The sequence below is a fragment of the Phoca vitulina genome, unplaced genomic scaffold (genome assembly GCF_004348235.1).
Source record: "Phoca vitulina isolate PV1807 unplaced genomic scaffold, GSC_HSeal_1.0 scaffold68, whole genome shotgun sequence".
Classification (NCBI taxonomy): Eukaryota; Metazoa; Chordata; class Mammalia; order Carnivora; family Phocidae; genus Phoca; species Phoca vitulina.
The window spans coordinates 7,785,087-7,800,895 of NW_022589771.1; the positions used below are offsets into that span (position 1 = coordinate 7,785,087).

A 15,809-nucleotide genomic window follows, 5' to 3' on the forward strand; every position below is an offset into this window, starting at 1 on the left:
TCTGCCGTCACGTGCCCTGAGCCATCGGGTGTGTCTGCACCGGCCCTCGCCCCACATCTGTTCTTCACCAGCGGCTGGAGGCCAGGACTAGGCTAAGACTCCTGGGCAGAAGGACTGCCAGGTCCTTGCACTGGCCCAGGGTCCTCTGCCAGCCCGGCCTCCTGGCTGTTCCTGGGCCGTGCCGGGCGCTACCACAGAGTCTTTGCCTGTGCTTCTCAGACACTCTGTTCCAGGTGCCTCATCCTGGTTCCTCGGTGCCTTCATGTGTGTGCTTCACTGTCGTCTTCCTCAAGACCCGAAAGCACGCCCCCTGCTGCCCTCCTGCCCCCAGTCACCTTCTGGGGTAACACCCACCTCCTCTGACATACGAGGCCATTCGGTGGCCTGTCTCTCTTGCCCTCTGTAGAGCAGAATTCCTTCTGTCCCCTGGTGTATCCCCAGCGCTGGCTCAATCCTGGCCCTCACTTAGCAGGTGCTCACTCTTAGTTGAATGAATGAATGAATGAATGAATATTTGCTGTTTTTCTTATTAACAGATCATTCTGAGGCACTTTAATATTAAGTAGTGCTGCAATTTCCCATGTGTTGATTCTACATAATAATTAATAATGGACTCAATGGAATAAACTTTTTTTTTTCCCTCTAAGAGAAAAATAGCTTTTAAGAGTTTTTTTCATAAATTAATATTCTAGGAACATTAAATTTTGGAGTCTTTACCCTGAGGACATAGATAAAAATAAAATTAATGAGGTACCAGGAATGTCAGATCCTAAATGGTGTATGGCTATTTATGACATTTCTCCTAGAATTCAGTAGCTATTAACTTGCAAAGATATGGCAGCTGAAGTCAGAGATGGATGTACTTTTAGAGTTGGAGAAAAGATCTTCAAAGTATTTCTTTAAATTATAAACTGTCAGTTTAATCATTGCAGAGACCATTATCTGGTGCACTAAATCATTGCTGTTCTGCTGTGAATTTCTTGATTCTCATGAATGCAGGCATTCTATTTTTATGCTTTTCTTTTTCTTTTTCTTTTTAATTTTATTATGTTAATCACCATACATTACATGATTAGTTTTAGATGTAGTGTTCCATGATTCATTGTTTGCGTATAACACCCAGTGCTCCATGCAGAACGTGCCCTCCTCAATACCCATCACCAGGCTCACCCATCCTCCCACTCCCCTCCCCTCTAGAACCCTCAGTTTCTCAGAGTCCATAGTCCCTTATGGTTCGGCTCCTCCTCTGATTTCCCGATTTTTATGCTTTTCTTAAATGATCCTAAAGGTAGAAAGAATTGGGAAGAAGGAAGAAACAAGTGAGAGGCGCGGAGCTGGGACCTCATGTCGACTCTGGGAGCATCCCGAGGGGGCCTGGCCTCAGGCGGCAGTACAGGCCCCCCGCCGCTGGGCTACCGTGTGCCTCGTCATGCTCGCGGATTCTCAGCTTCTCTGGCTTTCAAGAAAGCAGAAGATACAGCGCTTATCATGTCAGGAAGACCTGCTCTGCCCTGGGTTGTGTCCTGTGATGAGGGAACGATGATGAGTGTGTGAGGTGGTGGGAGAGTGCAGGTAACTGCCATTTTATCCAGCGTTTTATATGAGCGCAGAGCAGGGATCAGATAAGGCCGCACTACGCGGCGGTCAGGAAATGAGCTGGCCTTTTGTTTTATAGCCTATACATGCCCTTTAGTTAAAAGGAAATTAAGTAGACTTGGTATTGTCCAACCAAGCCAGTCTTGAGACAGCTGTCTCACTTGTCCCCATGGGATGGTAGTTTATGACATCATGGGGAGGGAGGCCAGTGCCATTGAGACAAAACTTGACTCCTCACATTTCCCTAGAGGAGGGGCCGAGCCACGCAGGGCCACGCAGGGCCACACGGGGAGCACGGGTCTTGGTCTGGAGGCAGAAAGGAGCAATGGGAAGGCCTTCGTAGGCCTGAGCCTTCTTCGGGTTTCCACAGCAAGGGCAAGGCAGGGCAGGGAAGCAGCTTAGGATTGGCAGTTTGAGTAACTATGGCAGGCTCTGGGCTATCCTTGGTTTCTGGCTGCCCTGGAATGATTTAGAGCAAGGGCAACACTGGGCTTGATGTGAGAGTTACAAGAGCAAGTGAGGGGGTTGTTTGCATAAGAAGGGTACACTCCTGGCTGAGCCCTGGGAGGGGCAGGCTCTCCCCGGGGTCTCTTAAGTCCCCCATATGCCAGAGCAGCAAGAAAAACAAAATATAGTTAATATGATTTTCCCAGTAATGAATGTGTGCCAAATAAACAAATACAGCCTCTAAGAAAGCAGTTAGAACATGGCGCACCTAACCCAGGACAGCAGGACACTAGGACACAGAGACAGTTTTGTGTGCAGAGTTGGAACCAGCAGAGGGTTTCCTGGCAAACTCACCGTTGTGTTTTTCACCACGTTAACTATAATTTCCAAGTTAATTTTTAATGATCGCGTATCTCTTGGATTGTGGTTTTGGTGTATTTCCACTTGGCTAGGTTCCCGAGAAGCTACACATGGATTAGGTTTCTGTGGTTGTGTCATGGATCCTTGACGTGCACCCGCACAGTGTCCTTCTGGCCCCGCGCTCGCTGGGAGCCTTCGGGTCAGTGCAGGCAGCCCTTCACACTAGCCCTCGACTTCCCGGCTTTATGGTTTTAGATCCCTCTGATTGGTACTGTAGGAACTTTAGATATAGGAGTATAGGCAAGTTTTTCTTTTTATGAATATAGTTTTTATAAATTGTGTGTTGTGGTATAAAATGTTTTGTCTCTTTTAGGTCAGGGTTATGATGGAGATAGAGAAATTAAAATTTTCTCATTTCCAGGGCACAGAGAGGAAGCCTGTGCAGGTTTGTTCTGGCCCCGAGCTGGCCTCACCAGGGCTGTGCGTTGGGCAGGTTGGGGCCCACCACTGAGCTCAGCTTCTGGAGAGACCAAATTCAAATGAAAACCATAATGCAGAGAGAGAAAACATTAAAAATGTCAGTGTCTCTAATAGCTGGGGAGATGCTCCTTGTTTTTACCTGACTTCCTTGAGCATTATTTCCCCAGATATTCTCATCATAAGGAATCTAGTATCCAGACAGCTTTTTATCATTCACCTTTAAAAAAAAAAAAAAATCTGTGTTTGATTTGATCTGGACTGCTCAAGATTCTGGCAGTATTAAGCTCTTTCTCCTGGATAAGAGAGTTCCACAAGTTCTGGCTCTGTTCTCAAATTGTTGCTTCCTCGGTTCGGTCCCCATTAGGAGACCCCTGGGCCAGTCCCCATGGCCGTGGAGTCCCGCCTGCGCCGGTGTGTCCTCAGAGGGGCGGGAGACTGTGACATTCTCACTGCTCTTCTCAGACGAGTCCATTCATGTGCTCTGGGGTTTGAGCTTCTGGCTCATCCTCAGCGTCTCCGGTCTGGTCAATCACGGTGCGTGGCCATTTTCAGGGTTACCTAACTTGTCTTGATGTGTGGCAAGGGAATAATTAATAGAGAAACCCATGGAAATACCCAAACAGATTTTAAATACAATAAGTAACTTTATATTATAAAATAAGGTCCAAAGAAATTTTCTTGTTTCTTGTTTAAAATAATTGAAGAATGTTTATGTCTTCCTTCAGGGTTTCCTCTGTGGTTTCTTCGTTCTCATTCCCCTGGGTTGCTCTTGAATTCCTCTGTTGGGGGTATACTGTGCGTCTGAACTCAGCAGAGGTTCCGAGCCCCAGCCTCGAGTGGCAGCCGGCAGGAGTGCCGGCCAGGGCCATGGTGCTGGCAGAGGTTTTCTCCAAGGCCGCTTGTCGCCTGAAGCTCTGAAGCATGTGATGTCTGACTGGAGAAAGGGGGGTTGTTTGATGTTGTCCAAGTGCTGCTTTTTCCAAACTAGGCTGTCTTGGATATGTTAGGCCAGGCTTTGTGGGCACGAGAAATGCACAGGGGGCAGTGAGGGGCGTCTCCCGCCTGGCGGCCACGGCAGCCCCACCAGCCATGCGCTGGTCCTGCGCACTCGCCGTGGGAACCGACAGCACGTGACCACGGACAGTGCCCAGACCTGATGTCCCGGGTCCCCTCCCCAGATTTCAGGCTGCCCTTTCTTTGTGCTGCTCCCAGCTTCCTTCCAGTGTCTCCACTCTGCGGCTGCACCTTCCCCTTCCTCCCTGAGTGCTGACCGCCTGGAGGCCGGCCTGCCACCGCGCAGTGTCACCCAAACCCAGCTCACAAGCCGAGGTGGCTTTGGGAACAAAGGAGTTCTCTGCTTCCCAGAAGAATCTGCCCCACGCGCGGGGGAAACCGTTTGCCAGAAGCTTCTCTCCTGGCCCCCACCCCAAGGCCGTGACCACCTCCATGAGTTTGTAAGCAACAGAGACAAATGGCCACAAAGTCTGAAACACTTATATCTGGTCCTGGACCAAAAGATTAAAAATAAAATACATAATTAAGTTTAAAATATATGAAATTTGAATATATTTCTGTCAAAAATGCAAATTTTACTAAACAACAAAGCAAAACACTAATTTTTTCATGTTTTCAGAAAATGTCTTTTCAAAATTATCTATTACAAGTAAGTTACATAATATAAATTACAGTTAATACCAAATGTTTTAGTCAAAATTATTTAAAGAAAGCTGAATTTTTAATTTAATACTTTGAAAATTTAGTTAAATCATATGAATAATTTTGTAAAGAGTGGAACTCGTGATTCTGGTTGCCGGCATAGCTCATGAGTTACACCGAGTGCGTCTGGGCATGCCCACACACAAATGTAGGGGACGCAGGGACTGCTTCGTGTGGGAGCCGCTCCCCGGGCACCCTGTGCGCCTGTGCTGGGTCCCGCGTTAGCGTGTGTGCCTTTGGAGGCACATGTGGGCCGACAGGTGCTGGGCGCTGCTGGAAAGGGACTTTGTTCTACAAGATGATTGCTTCACATCGAGAGAAGAGCTGGGTGACTTAATTGTCTTTTCTTTCACCCAGTGCTCTTCCACCGACGTCCTTCCCCCATCCTGGTTCCTCCCGGGACAGCCCCGATCGGCAGGGCTTTTGTTCCAGGGACACAGAGCCAGGATCTGGGGTAGTGTCCCCCTGGGGCCTGATCCGTGTGTGTTGAGGTTGAGGGCTGCGGGTTGTGCTGTGTCAGCCCTAAATGCTGGGTCCTGGACACAGTCCCCTGGGCTCGGGGGACACCGTGAAGGCTGTGTCTGCCCACCTGGGGAGCTGTACCCCAGCGGAGGAGACAGCAGCACGTGGGCCGTCTGGCGTGCTAGGAGGGAGGAGGCGCGGCCCCTGACGGGGGGCAGGTGGTGCTCCGCGTCTCGGGGCTCCTCTGGGCGCCCGCACGGTGCACGGGCACTTCCGTGCGTCCCGGTGGCGGCTCGCCTGCTGAGCCTCCGCATTGTGCGCTGGGGTAGCCCCCGGCTTTCTGCAGCGTTTTTTTGTGCGCTGTGCTCTTTTCCTGATACGTCACCTCTTTGTTGTGGACGCTCTGTCAGAATATTTTAAAGGTGACGCAGCCTTTTTAAGGCAGGACTTGGTATGTTTCTGTGGGGATTCCCGTTCCCCTGGGAGGAGTCACAGCATGTCTTTCGTTCCGTCCCGTGGGCTTGTGTCCGGGAGTGCGCGGAGGGCTAACTGTCACACGTCACTGCTGGGTGGTGTGCTCTGAAGGCATCGTGGTGCTGGCAAAGCCCTGATGCTGTGGTTTGAGCAAAATGAGCCCGGGACAGAGGACGGGCTGCCTCCCCGAGTCGGCTGGGGGCCGGGATGCTCGGGGGCCTGGAAGGGGCCGGGGCTGGCCGGGGCTGGCCTCGCACATCTGTATGGCCTCGCTCATTGCCGGGACTTTGACCACGGGGACCTTCTTCAGCATCGCGGGGCGTCGGTATAAAAGGAGGCGCAGGAAACGCTCTGAAAGGAAAGGTAACTCGTTTCGCTTTTACTCTCATATGTGAAGTGCTGGACCTCACATGCGATGGGACGCGGAGACGCTTTTCTGGGGCAGACGGCTTTAGGAGCCGGTCTGGTTGATGCTGCTTCCCAGCAGCCCTTCTGAAGTGCCTCTGCTTTGTATGTTGGCATCTCACAGATTTGGGGGCTAGTTTAAACAGATAGGTCTTAAAAGACCTATACAGAAGTCATTTTAGCTTCAGTGTTCCAAGTGTATTTTTAGGAAGATATTTATGAAGCCTTAGAAGTTTGTAGCTTTGGGTATCAAAGATCTTTCCTCCTGAGACAGATGCCTTGTGATGACTTCTCCCTTGCTGCCATTCTTCATTCATAACTTTTCTCACCTTAAAACTACTTTCAAGCTGTAGAAAGTAAGGCTGTGGCAGCCATTGTTAAGATTGCTTTTAAAAACACGGAGAACAACTTCTTTGCATTCAGTACCAGGTAATTTCAGCCTCTAATTCAACTTGATGTTTTAATACATTAAAATCTATGTTTTTTTCTTAACACCAGACTTAAAAGTTGTCTGTGACTGTAAAAATCACAAACCACCGGCTTTGGGGTGTGTTGTTGCCGTCCTCGTATGGGGTCAGGTACCTAATAGAATGTGTCTTCGGTGCAAAGATGCTTCTGGCGAGGGGACTCACCTGCTGTCCAGGGAGCCTCTCTCTCCCTGGGCGTCTCCTTCCTGCCCACCCACTGCTAGGACCAGGACCCAGTTGTCACTACGCCAGCATCCTTGGGGTATTCTGTGGCCAGAGTCCATCAACCCGTCAGGGAATGAGGTGAGCCAGTTCTCAGTGTGGCTTCCCCAGGAAAAGAAGAAGAAACCAATTTTGGAATATCAGTCTTAGGATGACAGCATCTTGCTGAGTCTACAAAGATGCTTATGACCCTCAGAGCTCTGTGTCTGGGAGCAGCGAGGGCATCGTGATGTGTCGACTTCAGGGGCACTGTGCCTCTGTGTGCATCTGGGACAAACAGCACCATCCCCAGGGGATGCGCGTCTTCAGTGCCGCTGTGACGGACCCTCGCCTCAGGCTGCGGTTGTTCCCTAGTTCAGCACTAAGAAGCAGGATGTCCTTAAGACAAGCAGTGGAAAAGTAAGACAAAGCAGAAACTGTAAGAAATTTTGATCAAATACCCTAAATTTAGGATTGCCACTATTTTTTCCATGGCCCCTCATCACTAAACATTTAAGTTGGGGAAAATATTGAAACCTACAAGAATAATTTTTTTCTGGGAACTTGCTCTAATTCAAATGGTTTGTATTAGTCCCATTGTATGGGGACGAATGTCAAAATGTCTTCTTCATGCATTCTAGAATCTTTTTCTTCTGTAGGAAAACCGTTCTCAAATAGGCTGCATTTTGGGGCCAGCATCTTGAGAGATTGAGAGCATCACCAGATGTAGCACTTGAGCCCCTGTATATAATGAGTTGTGTTCACTGGGTGCTCCAGTGTGTGTGAATTCACTGTGACTTGTATTAAGCAGCATATATTACGTGTTAGTATCCCTTCTGCCTTTAAAGATTATCAGTCTCAGGGCACCTGGGCGGCTCCGTCAGTTGAGCCTCACACTCTTAGTTTCAGCTCAGCTCAGGTCATGATCTCCAGGTCGCGAGACCGAGCCTGGCTTCAGGCTTTGTGCCTGGCGGGGAATCTGAATCTGCTGGAGATTCTCTCTCTCTCTCCCTCTCCCTCTGCCCTTCCTCCTGCTCGCATGTGCTCTCTCTCTCTCTTTCTCTCTCAAAATAAATGAATAAATCTTTAAAAAAATAAAAATAAAAATTATCAGTATTAAGGCTGGCCATTCCATTTATACCAGATAAGCAAAGTTTTACAAGATGTGCAGCGTAGTCTCTTAGTATTACATAATTTTAAGGTACTCAAATCATGTGTGTTGAATTTTTCCTAAGACTGGTATATGTAAGCTTCTTCCATATTTTTTTTTAGAGAGGCGGGAGGGTGGGGCAGAGAGAATCTCAAGCAGGCTCCACCCCAGCTTTTTCAAATTGAATTATTTTTCTGAGAACAATAGCAGGTTACTTGTTGGCTTCAGAAACGATATGATTTCAGTGGTTTTTCATGGCTTCTCAATGATCCACATAGTTACTACCTTCTCTAGGGCAGGTCATTGGCCACTGACTGTGTGAGGCTCAGAGGGATTAGATGAGTCATCAGAAAATTATGGTTTAAAGGGAATAATGTGCAATTTAAATATTGACCAGGACCTCCATAAAGCAGATGCTGCTGGGACAGTTAGGCCCCCACACCAGCCTTCCCTGGGCCCTGGCCAGTCCAGGTGATGGCATCTGTTGCCTTCTTTCCACTCCCGGCACAGCTGCTGAGTAAAGAAATGTTAGGTGGGGGTGGGGGTGGGGGAACGCACAGAACCCCTTGACCCCCATTGTGTGAATAAGCCTCTGTATTCCAGATTAAAGGCTTTCTCGATGAGTACTTATCTCAAGTGTGAGAGCACTTTACCTGGGCCCAGCCATTCTGCATGCCATCTGACAGCCAGTGTCCCAGTGTCACATGGGCGGCGGCTCTACCCTGTGCTGCGGTCGGAGGCTGGGCGCCCCCACGTTTCTAGGATGGAAAGGAGAGTGGGGACCTTTTGTAGAAATGGAGACCCAGAGGGCGCCTGGGTGTGTCAGTTGGTTAAGCTACTGCCTTCGGCTCAGGTCATGATCCTGGAGTCCCTGGATTGAGTCCCACATCGGGCTCCCGGCTCGGCGGAGAGTCTGCTGCTGCCTCTGACCCTCCGCCCTCTCATGCTCTCTCTCTCTCATTCTCTTTCTCAAATAAATAAATAAAATCTTTAAAAAAGAAGAAGAAGAAGAAATGGAGACCCAGCCCCATAGAGGCGTGCTTCCTCTGGCACTGCTGGAGAACAGGGCACGGAAGACTCCCTGCCGTCAAGTCTTCACGGAGTGAGGAGACGCAGCGGGTTGTGGGGCGAGCAGGCAGCGCCTGAGGGAGCATGCCACGCTTCTTCCCTCGTTTCCGCCCTGGTTTCCCCTGCTGAGAGAGTGCCTCTTTGTAAGGTGCAAAGCACTCTGACAGCTTGAGATACAGGGTGGGATGGCATTTATTCATCCATCTACCCATCTATTCATCCAGCCAGCCAGCCAGCCACCCACCCATCAACCCATCTACTTATCCATTCACCCATCCATCATCCATCCATATACCCATCTGTTCATCCATCCACCCATCCATCAATCTACTCATATACTCATTCATTCATCCATCTATCCATCTATCATCCATCCATCTACCCATCTATTCATTCATATCCACCCATCCTCCCATCTGTTCAATCACCTACCCATCCATTCATCCATCTACCCATCTATCAACCCATCTACTTATCCATCTACCCATCTACCCATTCATCATTTATCTACCCATCCATCGCCCATCCATCTACTCATCCATCATCCATCCACCCATCCATTCATCCATCTACCCATCTATCAACACATCTACTTACCATCTACCCATTCATCTTTTATCTACCCACCCATCATCCCATCTATTCATCCATCCACCCATCCATCCATCTACCCATCTACCCATTCATTCATCCATCTACCATCCATCATCCATCCATCTACCCATCTATTCATTTATCCATCCATTCATCATCTCTCCATCCATCATCCATCCACCTATCCATTCATCTACCCATTCATTCATCCATCCATCCTTCCACCCATTTATCCATCCGTCATCCATCCGTCTACCCATCTGCCATCCATCAACCCATTTATTCATCCATCTATTGATCCACTTATCTACTTACCCATTCCCCTCATCTATCCATGCATCCATCCATCTATCCATCCAACTTTCCTTCCTTCTGTCCATCCACCCACCCACCCATCTATCCATCCATCCAGCCAGTACCCATTAGCGCCTTTTGTGTGCTGGCACCAGGGATTTGGGCATGCACAGGGCAGGTGTAGGTGCTAGGATGGCAGTGGCAGAAGGACAGCCCCAGCTTTAAAGCTTAGGATTTGCTCTGGAATGGGCTACCATGGCGAGGGTGTGTTTGTAATGATGCATTGCTGCTCTGCTATGTGTATCAGGGAGGAAGGGATGGATATTCCCCAATCTCTGGCAAGAATGCAAGTCACCATGTCTACCAGGAGAAGGGCACAAGAAAGACACTTGCTGAACCCCGCCCTCCACCAGTGAATAACAGCAGTAATGGATAGGAGGCCCAGGTTTTCTAGAACCTGTTGTGACAGGTGTATGGGTGCATTTCATGGCATTCGTGCTGAGGGGCTTCATAGCACAAGAGGGGACCCCGCTCACTTGCAGGAGCTCCTTTAGCTAGAGGAGACGTTTCAGAGATAGAGCCACTCGAGGTTGACAGTTGAAATTGTAAAGCAAACCCTAGGGTAAGATTTGTGAGGTTGTTCTCAAAATACTATGGAAATTGGATCAGATCTCAACAGTGCCTATTCTTAGTGTCATTATTACTGTTCATATTGAAAATACAGTTCACCTTATTGTCTTCCTTTGATTTCAGGAAAAAAAGTGTATTTTTCAAATAAACGGCATTTTAGTTAGGCTATGTTAAATAGAGCAAACAGAGACTGTATTGCAAGTGCATTGTTATTACTGTATGTCCATTTTGAAGGACAAAGTATGGTTGTAAAGGAATGCTTTATGAAGGTTTTTCTTCTACTATGGTTGGTTCTGAGCTGGTAACGTTACTTTGTTGTTCTGGAATCAGGCTTCAACAATGTGTGTGCATTCGTAGAGGTTGCTGTTGCTCAGGCCTGCCCTGCTGAGGAGCGGGAGAGGCCGTAAAGGAGAGGGAGAGCATGGAGGTCCATGTGCGTGAGCATGCACACACACGCACACGCAGGTGAGGGGTGGGGCCGGGGGCCACAGACCACGTGACAAGCCAGCCCAGTGCTCTGACATGGCTGTCCCTGGAGGTCACTCAAGGACTCAGGCTTCTTTCCTTCTTTGACAAAAGGTTCTGGAGTGACCCCGGGGGTCGCCCCCACCCCGGTCTAGCAGAGGAAGGTGGGTGGGAATACAGGGAAGCACGCAGGAGGCCGTGTGGCCGGGCCTGGAAACATGGTGTACGCCATGAAGAATGCAGCACCTCCCCAGGGAGATAAACCTCTGTCTTCACCCACTACTTCGTGCGGCTTGCCCTGGGCTGGTAGCCTGTGAGCCACATGCTGATGAAGTCTGCCTGGCCGGGATTATGCACTCTGCCCCAATGTGGGGCATCTTATTTACACCCCACGTCTTCTTCTGGGGGGGTCATTGTTCTCCCAGCCGCTGGCTCCATCCTGGGGGTTCTTGCTTGTCCTCTGGAGCCCCACCTGAGGTGGGCTGGGGTGTGTAGGAGAGAGCCGGCGACCATGGGAACGGTTTGCTGGGGGCCTCGTAGACCACAAAATTTAATCTTGGGAAACTTGTTTCTATATATTTGCTAGGTATAAAATAGACATGTTTAGAATAGTGTGTGTAATGGTGATAATTGAATGGAATGAGTGCCTTGGATGTATAATCAGGGTTTAGAATCCTTTGGTCCCCTTGTACGTGACATTGTTTTATGGAGGCTCCTGGTGAGCTGGGGGGCCTGCCCAAGGTCACTGGGCAGCCCTCCCCCACTGTGCCCCCAGTACCCAGAGTGGTCACTCCTTCCCCAGTGGTCCCACAGCCCGTCGGCTTGTCCTCTGCCTAGCAGGTTTTAGTTCTGCCCATAGTTTGGTTAGTTGCACCGTCTCTATGAGCTCTGACATTATGCTGAAGTCCTCAGGGCGTCTGGTATTTGCCATAACACCAGCGGGAAGGGTATGGTTCTGTCACTGTCGACAGCGGATGGGGCTGCAGAGACAGAGCCCGCTGGGTTCACACGGGGGTCTGCTACTTCCCAGCCCACTTTCAGGGCCTGTGGAGCAAGGGGTGTGTGTGTGTGTGTGTGTGTGTGTGTGTGTGTGTAGGAGAGTGGCTTAGAATAAAAATCCCACTTTTCTCATTATGGAAGCAATGTTTATTGTAAAATTAGGAAATACAGACGCAAAGTAAACCTTATAGAAAAGCCAAGGTGATAATTCTTGTAACTAAATCTTTGAATATAAGCAGTCTTAATAGTCTCATCCAGTTGTTAGAACTGGGCTCAGAGTCTGAAGGTTCATGGCAGCGGAGTCTTTGTGTTGTATTGTTACGGTGGGAGCCCAGTGAAGCCGACTTGTGCCTTGGGCCCTCCCAGCATCCCCTGGGGAGGTGAGCACACTCTCGGAGACCCCCTCCCTGCTCCAGTGCTCGTTGCTCAGAATCCTTTGCCTGAGCACTTTTTACAGCCCCTAGCTCCCTCCTACCTAGTCCCTGATGAATCTTGGGATCGTTCTGCTCTCTGGACACCGACATGGAGAAGGCCAGTCAGGGCAGGTGCTCCCGCAGGAGGCATGGCCTTGGCCTTCATGGGGGCCACCGGTTTCTGTTCACTGTACGGGGACCCCTTCCCCTCAGCCAACCTGTGACTTTCATGCTCCCTGACAGTTTGACAGCTGGCATCTTTCTGTACTTACAAGAAATGAGGTGAAACTAAAAAGCTTATCAAAGCCCATCTACGTTTATCCTGAGTTTTGTTCCTGTTTGTGTACCTATTTTTAAATTAGGTATTTGTCCTTATATTATTGACATAGTAGGCTATTGAAAGATTGCCGGGGCACCTGGGTGGCTCAGTCGTTAAGCGTCTGCCTTCGGCTCGGGTCATGATCCCAGAGTCCTGGGATGGAGCCCCACATGGGGATCCCTGCTCCGCGGGAAGCCTGCTTCTCCCTCTCCCACTCCCCCTGCTTGTGTTCCCTCTCTCGCTGTGTCTCTCTCTGTCAAATAAATAAATAAAGTAAAATAAAAAAAGAGTGATCGCCTGAGGAGACACGGTTCTTATTTTCAGGTAGATCGGCACAGGAGCTCCCCAGGCCCTCAGGTCAGGGTCATCTAGAAGATCGGCACAGGAGCTCCCCAGGTCCTCAGGTCAGGGTCATCTAGAAGATCGGCACAGGAGCTCCCCAGGCCCTCAGGTCAGGGTCATCTAGAAGATCGGCACAGGAGCTCCCCAGGCCCTCAGGTCAGGGTCATCTAGAAGGGGCTGCCTTCTGACACAGGGGACTCCGCGTCCCTGGATGTGCAGGGAGATGCACAGCCACGTACCTAGGGACTGGGTAAGAGCCGATGGAAGAAGTCAGCTTTTCCTGGAGACGCCCTTCCACTGGAGCCGGCCGTCACATCCACCGCCTGTGGGGAGTGTTGCAGGGGCTGGGGGAGGGCCGGGGCTCAGGCTGTTTGAGCCCCAAAGCTAGTTGCCTTGGTGTTTTGTGTTTGCGGGCACAACAGTCTACCCACTCGCTTCCTCCGACATGGTGCTGAGCTCTGTGCCTTTGTGGTTGCCCCGGGCGGCGCGGGCTTGCTGACCGCGAGCTGTAGACAGCCCCAGCCGCTCTGCTGTGTGCGGCTAGCCCAGTGCTCAGCCTAGTGAACTGGTTACGTGGAAGCGGAGAGTCTGGAGTTCATCGGTCTAGAACTCTGGTGTACCGGAAATCTTTCTGGATAGGACTTCAACTCATAATGTTATGGGCTTTTATCATATGTGAGATCGGGGTTTGTTGGCTGCCTGATTGCTTGGTTGGGGTCGATGTTCGCCTGACTGGTCTCATCCCTCTGGTGTTGTAGTCACCACGGTGTCAGGCTCAGCGTTCAGAGATTGCTCCTGGAAGGTTAAGTTGAGGTTAAGGAGGTTAGGCTGAGGCATGACTTTGAAAATACATTTCTTGGTGGATTACTTTAATTCCCCGGAGAGTATCGATAACCGAGGTTTCTCCTATCTGCTGTGGGACTTGTCGCGGGGACAGAATTAACCCCCTGCATTTGTCTGCTGTTGTCACAATGTGTAGTGTTTCAGTGTCTGTCTCATGTTGTGTGGAGCGAGCCTGGGGACCTGAGTCATCAAGAGCAGCCTCAGGTGATGGCACGTGGAGGAGCGTGAGCGTGAGGCCCTCGCTGTGTGGTCCTGCTGGGCGCCGCCGCCGTCCGGATGACAGTAGCGCCCACAGGGCCCCCAGGCTGGGCGCCGCCGCCCCGGCCACGGGCTGTGAGCGCTACTGGCCGGACAGAACCTTGCCTGAGGCCACGTAGCTGAGCTTGAAACAGGCCCATGGGACCATCGCCCCGCTTAGGAGACGTCCTGCAGGCCACGAGCAAGTGGGTTCTGGTGGGGTGTGGCCCCCCGCAAGGCATCTGTAGCCCATCGAGAGCCATGTAATGGCTGCTGGGAAGACATTTCTTCATCGTGAACTGTACTCAGAAGATAACCTCTCACGTCCGTAGTAACCAAATTACAGCTGCTTTGCTTACAGCTGTTTCTGATTTAAGGACTCAAGGGGTAAGTGAGGACATTTTTAAGTTCAGACGTGTTTCAGAGAAAGCTGCTAATAGAGGGACAGAAGTGGTCAAGATGTGATCAGTTAGCTGGGACGCTCCGATGGGACACCCCCGTCCTCCACAGCAGGCAGCACTTTGCTGAGCGCTGCCCAGCCGAGTGTCGCAGGCACGGACGATTAGCTCTGAGGCCTGGTGGGACGGGCAGGGTGGTCTGGCCAGAGAGGAGTGCTCAGGGGGCTGGGAGGCTGGACCTCACTCTGCGGGAGGTGCCAGCCTCATTGTGGGGGTGGGCAGCCACAGCACTGGCCAGGGCCTCCCAGGACCGTGGCACCCCCAGCTCCAGCTGTCATGAGCCTGGGAGCGTGCCACCGCGGGGCTCACGTGCCACCGTGGAGGGGAAGAGCTCTGTCTGGGAGGAGAAGTCACACGTGCGGGGGCACTCTCTGGGCCATGTCAGGAAAGCCCGAGATAGTGGGTATTTATTGGTGAGTGGAAGTGAATAAATAGAAGCATGTTGGAAGTTTGGGACTCTAATCTTGGCCATGGCTGTGTCCGCGCTTACCGTCTGGTTTGGGCCTGCTGGCCTGGTTCCTGCGCAGAGCGCCCGGGTGTGGGAAGTCCTCGGGCAGCCGTCTCCCAATCCTGCTGTGCTGAATCGGGCCCGGCTCAGCGGCTCGGGGCTTTGTGTCCTCTAATAAGGTCTGGTTGTTAACAGTAGCTCGTCTGTTTTTGCACAAGTTGACATCTAGTTGGCACATTTCAGTAAAAATCATAAATTAGGAAAAATTGATAAAATTCTGTGTCTTTCCTTCTGGCAAAGACCAACACATGCCCTAATTAGAGCAGCAAACACTGAAGGGAAAGGAACCTGAAATCAGCCAGCACATCGTGCTCCCGTCTCGTAGGCGGGTGGAGGTCTTGGGTGTGCGTGGTTCTCAGAGCGTAGTACGGCTTGTTTTGGGAAAACAGCTGTGGCAGCAGGTAAAGACTCTGGGATGGGGCAGGAGCTGAGGCGGGGCACCTCCTGAGCCCCTGGGGCTTGTCCAGGTCGTCTGAGCGGAGGCGAGCCCCGTGTCTAGCACAGGTGCAGGGCTTTGGAGAAGGAGCTGGAGCTGGAAGAGCTCGGGCTCACCTGTCGGGCCCGTCCTCGCAGTCATGGGCAGGTGCTGGGCGACCAGAGGCAAGGAGGTCCGTATGCCCGGTGGGGGTGGGGGAGACCGGTCACAAGCAGGGGGCAGGCTGCAGATCATAGGCTTCGGTGAGTGGAGGGAGGCGGAGGGTGACGCCCTGCGTAGGACAGTGGCAGGACCTCTTCCAGGAGGTGGGCTGTGAGGAGGGGCAGGCTGCAGTGACCTGGGGGGAGAGCATGGCAGGCCCGGTGACCCGAGAGCACAGGGCCCCGTGTGGAAAAGCAGTTGGCAGGGCGCTGAGGAACCCCTGGGTCAGGCATAGTGAAGGAGG

At 51.1% G+C, this 15,809-nt stretch overlaps 1 protein-coding gene across 6 annotated transcripts in view; it reads left to right on the forward strand.

The window, feature by feature from the left end:
- The window catches only part of ADARB1 (adenosine deaminase RNA specific B1), a 130,695-nt gene that overhangs the window by 63,923 nt on the left and 50,963 nt on the right, over nt 1–15,809 (forward strand). Inside the window, exon 1 of one of the 6 annotated variants that reach the window (XM_032392497.1) lies at nt 1,289–1,572. The exons of the other annotated variants lie outside the window; for them this stretch is intronic. The gene's annotated coding sequence lies outside the window, so the exon portion shown is untranslated. Of the gene's footprint in view, nt 1–1,288; nt 1,573–15,809 lie in introns of those variants that run through there. 6 annotated transcript variants of the gene reach the window in all.